Here is a 7805-nt window from a genome sequence, read left to right on the forward strand (position 1 = left end):
AAAAACAACAAAAAAACCAAAAACAAAACCTTAAAAAATTAGCTGGGCGTGGTGGTGCACCTCTGTGGTCCCAGCTACTCGGGAGAATTACTTGAGCCCTGGAGGTCGAGGCTGCAGTGAGCTGCAAAAAAACAATGATAACATGTACAGAAATCAAAACAAAAGAAAAAATTATCTATAATCCTACCATCTTACAATCTTTTAAATTTTTTTTTCAAGACAGTGTTTCGCTCTATGGCCCAAGCTGGAGTGCAGTGGTGCAATCACAGCTCTCTGCAGCCTCAACCTCCTGGGTTCAAATGATCCTCCTGCCTCGGCTTCCCGAGTAGCTGGGACGACAGGCTCATGCCCCTATACCGGCAAATTTTTTTATTTTTTGCAGAGATGAGGTCTCACTATGTTGTGCAGGCTGGTCTTGAGATCCTGGCCTCAAGCAATTCTCCAGTCTTGTCCTCCCAAAATGTTGAGATTATAGGCATAAGCTACTGCACCTGGCCTGTTTTAATTTTTGTATGTTCTGTTTTACACTTTATATGTTTGTCTATATTTTTCAAACACATAATGAAAAGAACCCATGCACGCAAAACATGCACAGACAGATTTTATGTGTATACAGGCCAGGCCAGCCTGAGGGTAGATACCAGGTCACACTAGCAGTAATCAGACAATATTTCTCTGATTCTAGCCCTACTCATTCTGCAGAAATTCCAGTCCTCCTCACATCCTTCCTAACTAGTTCTTGAATTCTCAGGAACTAATCCTCCCAGCTATCATGTGTCATCTCCAATTTTCCTCTTCTTTTTAGCATCTCCCTTTCAGCACGTCTCCTGTTGCTGGTGCTGCTGCAGAAACGTCAAAAGCTGCCCGGTTCCTCTGCCCCAGTGTGACGCCCTCTTCCATTCTTCTTCCAGCAGCAAGCAAAGGCTGATTTGACTCCTCAGTCAGCTTGCTTGTGATCAGCAAGTCCACCGTGTTAGAATCAGGGACCTGGTCTATCAAGTAGTGCAAACGTGGAGATTTTGATGGAACTGCCCTTGTGGTTTTTACAGGCTTTTTATTGCAGTCCATACTCCTTTGAGCATCTGTGAGTCCACAGTTTGAGAGAGAGCAAATTAAATTGCTGACAGTCTTTTTAGGACCACCTGTTTCTTTTTTTGCTGATTCTGTTCCTAAGCTGAGCTTATGATACTTGATTCTCTTTTCCTTATAATGAATTTTTACTCAGTAGGTTCCTCAGTACCTCATGCAAACATACGCCAGTTAGGTCTCTTCAGACAGGCCTAAATATGTTCAAAGTCTTGCATGAACGCAGTTTGAGGTGTCTGGGCATCCTAATACAGTAGTATAGATAGAATTATGGGTTTTGCTTTGTTCATTTCACATTGTGAGTGTGTTTGCAGGTTACTAGAGAGTTCTCATAATTATTAAGTGGCTATATAATATTATATAGGAAGGACATGCCATAATTTACCTAATTTTTCTCTTAATTTAGACATTTATGTTATCACTGATTTGTTTCTAGTTAAATAATGTGAGTTGAGCAAGGACAAATTAGTGGTCTTGATTGTGTGTTTTATTTTGGAGACATATATATTTGTTAAGGGAATTCTTGCTTCTGTAACCCCCCAAATTTCAAGAACACAAAACTCTAACCATTTATTTCTCAGCCATATACCAGGCCAGTATGGGTTTTTTTTATCAGCAATGTTGGGGAGAGCTCTGCCCCACACATTCATTAAGAGACCCAGGGGATGGGGGCACCACCATCATCAGCACATGGTTTTCAAGGTCTCTCTGGGCACCATAATCAGTCAGCAGATGAGTAGGAGAGACAGGTTTGTGTGAGGGTTTTTTTAAATTAAATTCACCCAATTTAACGGTACAGGTTGATTAACTTTTGCTAATTGTGTATAGTTGTATAACCACCATGAAAATAAAAATATAGGCTTTATAACATCCTAAAAATTTCCTGTTGCATTTTTACATCTGATCCCCTCTTACAAACCCCTAGCCCCAGGCAACTTTCTGTCAATACAGATAAACTTTGCCTGTTCTCTAATCTCGTACAAATGGAACACAAGATGTATTATTTTGTGTTATGCTTCCTTTGTGCAGCATAATCCATGTTGATCATTATATTAGTTCTTCATTGATTTTTATTGCTGTGTAGTATTTCATCATATGGATACACAATGATTTGTTTATGCATTCACTGTTTTTTGACGTTTGGATAAGCCCCAGGTATTAGCTATTATGAATAATGGTGCTATGATTTGCATATATGTCCTTTTGTGTGCATATACTTTAACTTCTCTCGTGTAAATATCTAGAAGTGGAATTACTGTGCCACATGACAAGTGGATGTTTAACTTTGTAAGATACTGCCCTACTATTTACCAAAATTGCTGACCATCTTGCACTGTCACCAGCAATGTCTGGGAGTTCTAGTTGTTCCAAATTTTGTCAATGCTTGGAATTGTCAGTGTTGTTAGTTTTAGCCATATCAGTGGATGTGTAGTAGAATCTTATTTCTCATTTGCATGATCCTAACTAGTGGGGTGAGCATCGTTTCACATGTTTATTAGCTATTTGTATATTTTCCTCTATGACCTGCCTGTTCAAACATTTTGCCCATTTCAAAAATAGGGTTGTTCGTCTTATTATTGAGTTGTAAGAGTTCTTTAAATATTCTGGATATGAGCGAAGAGTATACTCGTCTCTATCTAGTACTTTCCAGAACATTAATTATTGCTTTTTGCCTTATGTCCAGATTTGATAGGTGTTTTGTATGAAGGAGTTGGTCTTGCAGAATCTTACTGTATCATTACAGAAATGTAAACTACAACAGACGTTTTAAGAACCAGGACTAGAACTGGCCCTCATCAGTTCAGCTTACACCCTATTGGCTAGAATTTAGTCATGTGACAATACCTAACTCCAAGGAAGGGTAGAAAATGTGATCTATCTGTGCCCACAGGGTAGTGTGCCCTGGAGAAGAACGGGGTTAGTGATCAGCCAGCACTATCTGCTAAAAGGAACCTAGCAGGGCCTAGAAGGGCCTAGAAGGAACATGGAGTGGCAGAAGTTTTGGCCCAGGGACATGGTAACTATTTCTAGATCCCTTCCATGATAAACAATCATGCTGTACCTATCATATGCTAGACATTGAGCTATAATAACTGAGGCTAGCATTTATTGAGCACTTACTATGTGTCAAGCATATATAGACTCTATAAATGTTTACTGACTGTTGAATGAACCCGATTTCTTGGAGTGGCCTGGGGAAGACTACCCGCTATATGTGTTTAATGATACCTTCGGATTTTGCCAGCCCAGCAGAAGCAGGGTTGTGAGTAATGAGGCTGCTTGCCAAGCACTGCCAGTTCCCCTGCGGGAAGAGATCACTGGAGAAACAGAGCGTTATTAATGTCCTCCAAACTTCAACAAACCAGTTTTTCCACTCTCTGGGTAATTATTTATGGGTTTGGGTAAGATGCTAACTTGCAAGCTCTCTCTTTGTCTCTGCTCTGCTTCTACAGACCAAACTCATGACTATTTACAGCATTCCATTCTAGAGCTGTTCACAAACCAATGTTTCTGATTTTTTAGTGAATTTCCTGCTTCCCTACATGGTGCTGCCAGATTTATTGGTAATAGTTCTTTGAGTGTTAAGTGGATTGAAAATGCTGCCTATGTTATCATTTCTCTGTTGAAAGCAGCTAGACACAAAACATACATAATAACAGCTAGCCCTTGTTGGGCACTGTTGCACACAAATTGCCTTCACGTCTATTTGGTCTACCCCCTCACATGATTCATTTGAATGACCAGTGGTAGAGCTATTTCACTTGTTCACATGCTTATTAGAGTAATATGTTCAAAGTTAATTGATCTTTTTCCCCATCCTACTCTTGTTACAAAGGTAATTGACATTGAAATGGTCAAAAGACGTTCAGTAGGGATGGCCAGTAAGAGAAGTAGAAGGACCACACAATACAAATAGGATAAAAGGCTCCTCAATATGTAATAATCGAATGGCTGTAAACACATCCACACCTGGAATCTCTCTTACATATCATAGATAAAATCTCACCACCTTATTGTGCAATCTATTCCTTCATTGCTGTACTTTTTTCCCCCTGATTCTGCATACTCCTCTGCACAGCTCCTCCTGAACTGGCTGATGTCCATTATCCTGTATTATTACTCATCACTACTCCCTTAGAACCTATACTCTGAAATTGCTAATCTTATTGCAGTTTCCTGGGTATGTTATGGCTTGTCATGTATTGATCCTTTTAGGCATCCCATTCCCTCTGCACAAAGCATGATTTACTTACTAGATTGCTCCAGTGGTCCCTGGCATTGGAAGCTTCCACAGCCCTGCCTCCCAGCTAGCCAATCTGATTTCTGTTAGAGCATCTAGGAGCACCCTCCTCCAAAGCCCTTTTGACATTCTTTTGTGATAGCGTTATTTATTTACATGACTATGTGGCCCTCCTACTGTGAGCTCCTTAAGGATGTAGATTTTTTCTTATTTGCATAATTTCTGGAATATTTTAATTGAACAATTAGTGTGAATAAATAAATAGTTAAATAAATGTTCATACCACACACCTCAACTCTTTCATTTCTTTGACTTGAATTCGAGGTACATTTTATAATCTTGTATACATGGACAAAGCAAGAAGAGACACTGTAGCAAAGGAAAGATCAATAAATAAAATGACTGCAAGAAAAACAGGTTCAACGACAATGGTATAAAATAACAGAAAAAAAAATGGTCATCTTTGAGTATGTTTGCCCTCTTTATATCAAGCATACACTTCTCAAACTTATTCAGAATAATAAATGATGAATGGGTGTGGAATTATGTCTCTTAGTCCTCATTACTCTATAATAATAACAAATAACAGTTGTTTAGGAACTATGTTTTCAAAGCATTTTCACATCCATTTTTTGTTTCAGGACATGTTTACAACAACTCTGTTTTTCAGATGAAGACATTGAGACACATAGAGGAGAAGTAATTGATCAAAGATCATATAGCCACTGTGGCCTAACTGAATGGATAACATCTCAGTCTGTAAGTCAGCATGGAGTCGAGTCGTTGGGATGATTTCTGTTTCTAGATTGCCAATTTATACTTTATCTGCCAATCTAATTTCCTTAGAGTCCCTGTTTGTCCCTGCAGAATAAAAAACATACTGCTTGCTGTATAAATTATACATTGTGTAATAACTGGTTATAGTTAGTTGAAGCAAGTTACTAATGAATATGTAATCTTGGATTTGATTCTAGAATTTACCCGTTAACTTGTCTTTTCTTCCCCTATTAATAGCTTGAGCCCCCTGTCAATCTCTAAATTAAAAGCTTCTCCATAGCCTACTCTTTGAACCTAATCTCCTTTCTTTCCTTTCTCAACAGGCAGACTAGGGTCCTTCTCTTCACTTCCACCAACCTCCTATGCACATTGCTGCTTCCACACTTGTGCTCAGAACCCCCTGGACCAGTTCATCCTGCTTCACTGCCTGTTCTAGTCTATCCTTCTTAAGGCTCAGCTCATAAAGCCTTCCAGGAATGCTAGCCCCCAGTGATCTAGCCCTCCTCTGAGCTAACCAGCTGCATGTGGCCCATTCCGCTTTGTTGATGCTTGATAATACTGATCATAGTAACACTGTGTCTTGTTCCAGTTTTTACATTATCAGCATTCTTTACAGTCCATGGCAATAAATGTTTGTCAAATGAAAGAATAGGTGTTGTGTTTTCATTTAAATCCTCTAATGCCAGACTCAGCTTGAATTATCAATGAGTAGTGTTTTAAGACCATCACAGATCTTGGGCTCTTGGACCTGTAATCCTTAATGGATGAAATGGCCCTGCTCTTGATTTGAAAGTGGACTCACTTTATTAGCATTCTAATTTTGATGGTGGAGTTGCACTCTCAGGACATATTCAGAACTTCCCACACTCTTCCCTAAATTTCCCTTTCCTTTTTATCTCTGATACTCGGAATAGAAGATAAGCTCCTCTGAGAGCAGAGCATGTACTTCATTTACTCTTAGATTCCCCCCCAACACTACCAATGTTGTACCAACTTTGTATAGAATAAGAATGTAATCAGTGTTTGTTAATTTAAATTAATGGCAGTGTTAAATGCAGCTGCAGTGGACTGGGTTAAGATTGACCTTGGTGTCAAAAGCCCTGCACTCAAGTCCCAGCTCTACCACTTTCTGACTTTGGGCAAGTCATCATTGTATTTGCTCACATAGTTAGCATTACCGGGACTCTTCATTCCTTTGTGTGGATCTAGATCTCCATTTGGTATCATTTTACTTTGCTGAAAGGCTTCCTTTAAATTTTTTTTTAATAGTGAAAGTATGCTGGTGATTAATTCCTTCAGCATTTGTAGTTTGAGAAAGTTATCTTTATTTTTGAAAGGTGTTTTTGCTGGTTATAGAATACTTGTTGATAGAGTTTTTTTTTTTCCTTTTCAGTACTTTTAAGAATGTTAATCCACTTTCTACTGGCTTGCATTGATGAGAAATCTGCAATCATTCTTATCTTTATTCTTCTTCTATATTTACCATGGTTTTTTGTTTGTTTTTGTTTTTGTTTTTTTTTTTTTTTTTGGTCCCTGGCTGCTTTTAAGATTTTTCCTTTGTCCCTATTTTAATTTTTGTTTGCTTTTTAGCAACTTTATTATGTGATCATTGGTGTCTTTTATCCTATATTTTATGCTTGGGGTTTACTGAGATTCTGGATTTGTTGATTTACAATTTTCAACAAACTTGAAAAACTTTTGGCTATTGTTACTTCAAATTTTTTTCTCCTACTTTGTCCCTTGATCTCTTCTGGGGACTCGAATTGCATTGATATTAGGCCACTTCATATTTTCCAGCAACTCACTGATCCTCCGCTTATTTTTTCTCATCATTTTTTCGATGTGTTTCATTTTGGGTCATTTATATTGATATATCTTCAAGTTCACCAGCCTTTTCTTCCATAATGTCTAATCTGCTGTTATCCCCATCCAGTGATTTTTCATCTTAGGCATTGTAGCTTCCATCTCTAGAAGTTTGATTTGAGTCTTTTATATATCCTTTCCTGTCTGTACTTAACATGTTCAATGTTTCTTTTTTTCTTTTCTTTTTTTTTTTTTTTTTTTTTTTTTTTTGAGACAGAGTTCTGCTCTTCTTGCCCAGGCTGGAGTGCAGTGGCACGATCTTGGCTCACTGCAACCTCCGCCTCCCAGGTTCAAGCAATTCTCCAGCCTCAGCCTCCTGAGTAGCTGGGATTACAGGCGCCCACCACCACGCCCGGCTAATTTTTTGCATTTTTAGTAGAGACAGGGTTTTACCATGTTGGCTAGGCTGGTCTCCAACTCCTGACCTCAGGTGATCTGCCCGCCACGGCTTCCCAAGGTGCTGGGATTACAGGCATGAGCCGCCATTCCCGGCCCAATATTCCTTTTAGTATTTTAAATATATGAAATATGGATATCATAATAGTTTTTATGTTCTTGCCTACTAATTCTGTCATCTGTGTCAAGTTCTGGGTTGATTTCCATCTATTGATTTTTTTTCTCTTCATCATGGGTCACATGTTCCTGCTTCCTTGCATGTTTGGTAATTTTTATTATTATTACTATTATTATACTATAAGTTCTAGGGTACATGTGGTGCACAACGTGCAGGCTTGATACATAGGTATACATGTGCCATGTTGGTTTGCTGCACCCATCAACTAGTCATTTGCATTAGGTATTTCTCCTAATTCTATCCTTCCCCCAGGCCCCCACCCCC

This window comes from Gorilla gorilla, chromosome 1 (assembly GCF_029281585.2).
Source record: "Gorilla gorilla gorilla isolate KB3781 chromosome 1, NHGRI_mGorGor1-v2.1_pri, whole genome shotgun sequence".
NCBI classification, from domain to species: Eukaryota; Metazoa; Chordata; class Mammalia; order Primates; family Hominidae; genus Gorilla; species Gorilla gorilla.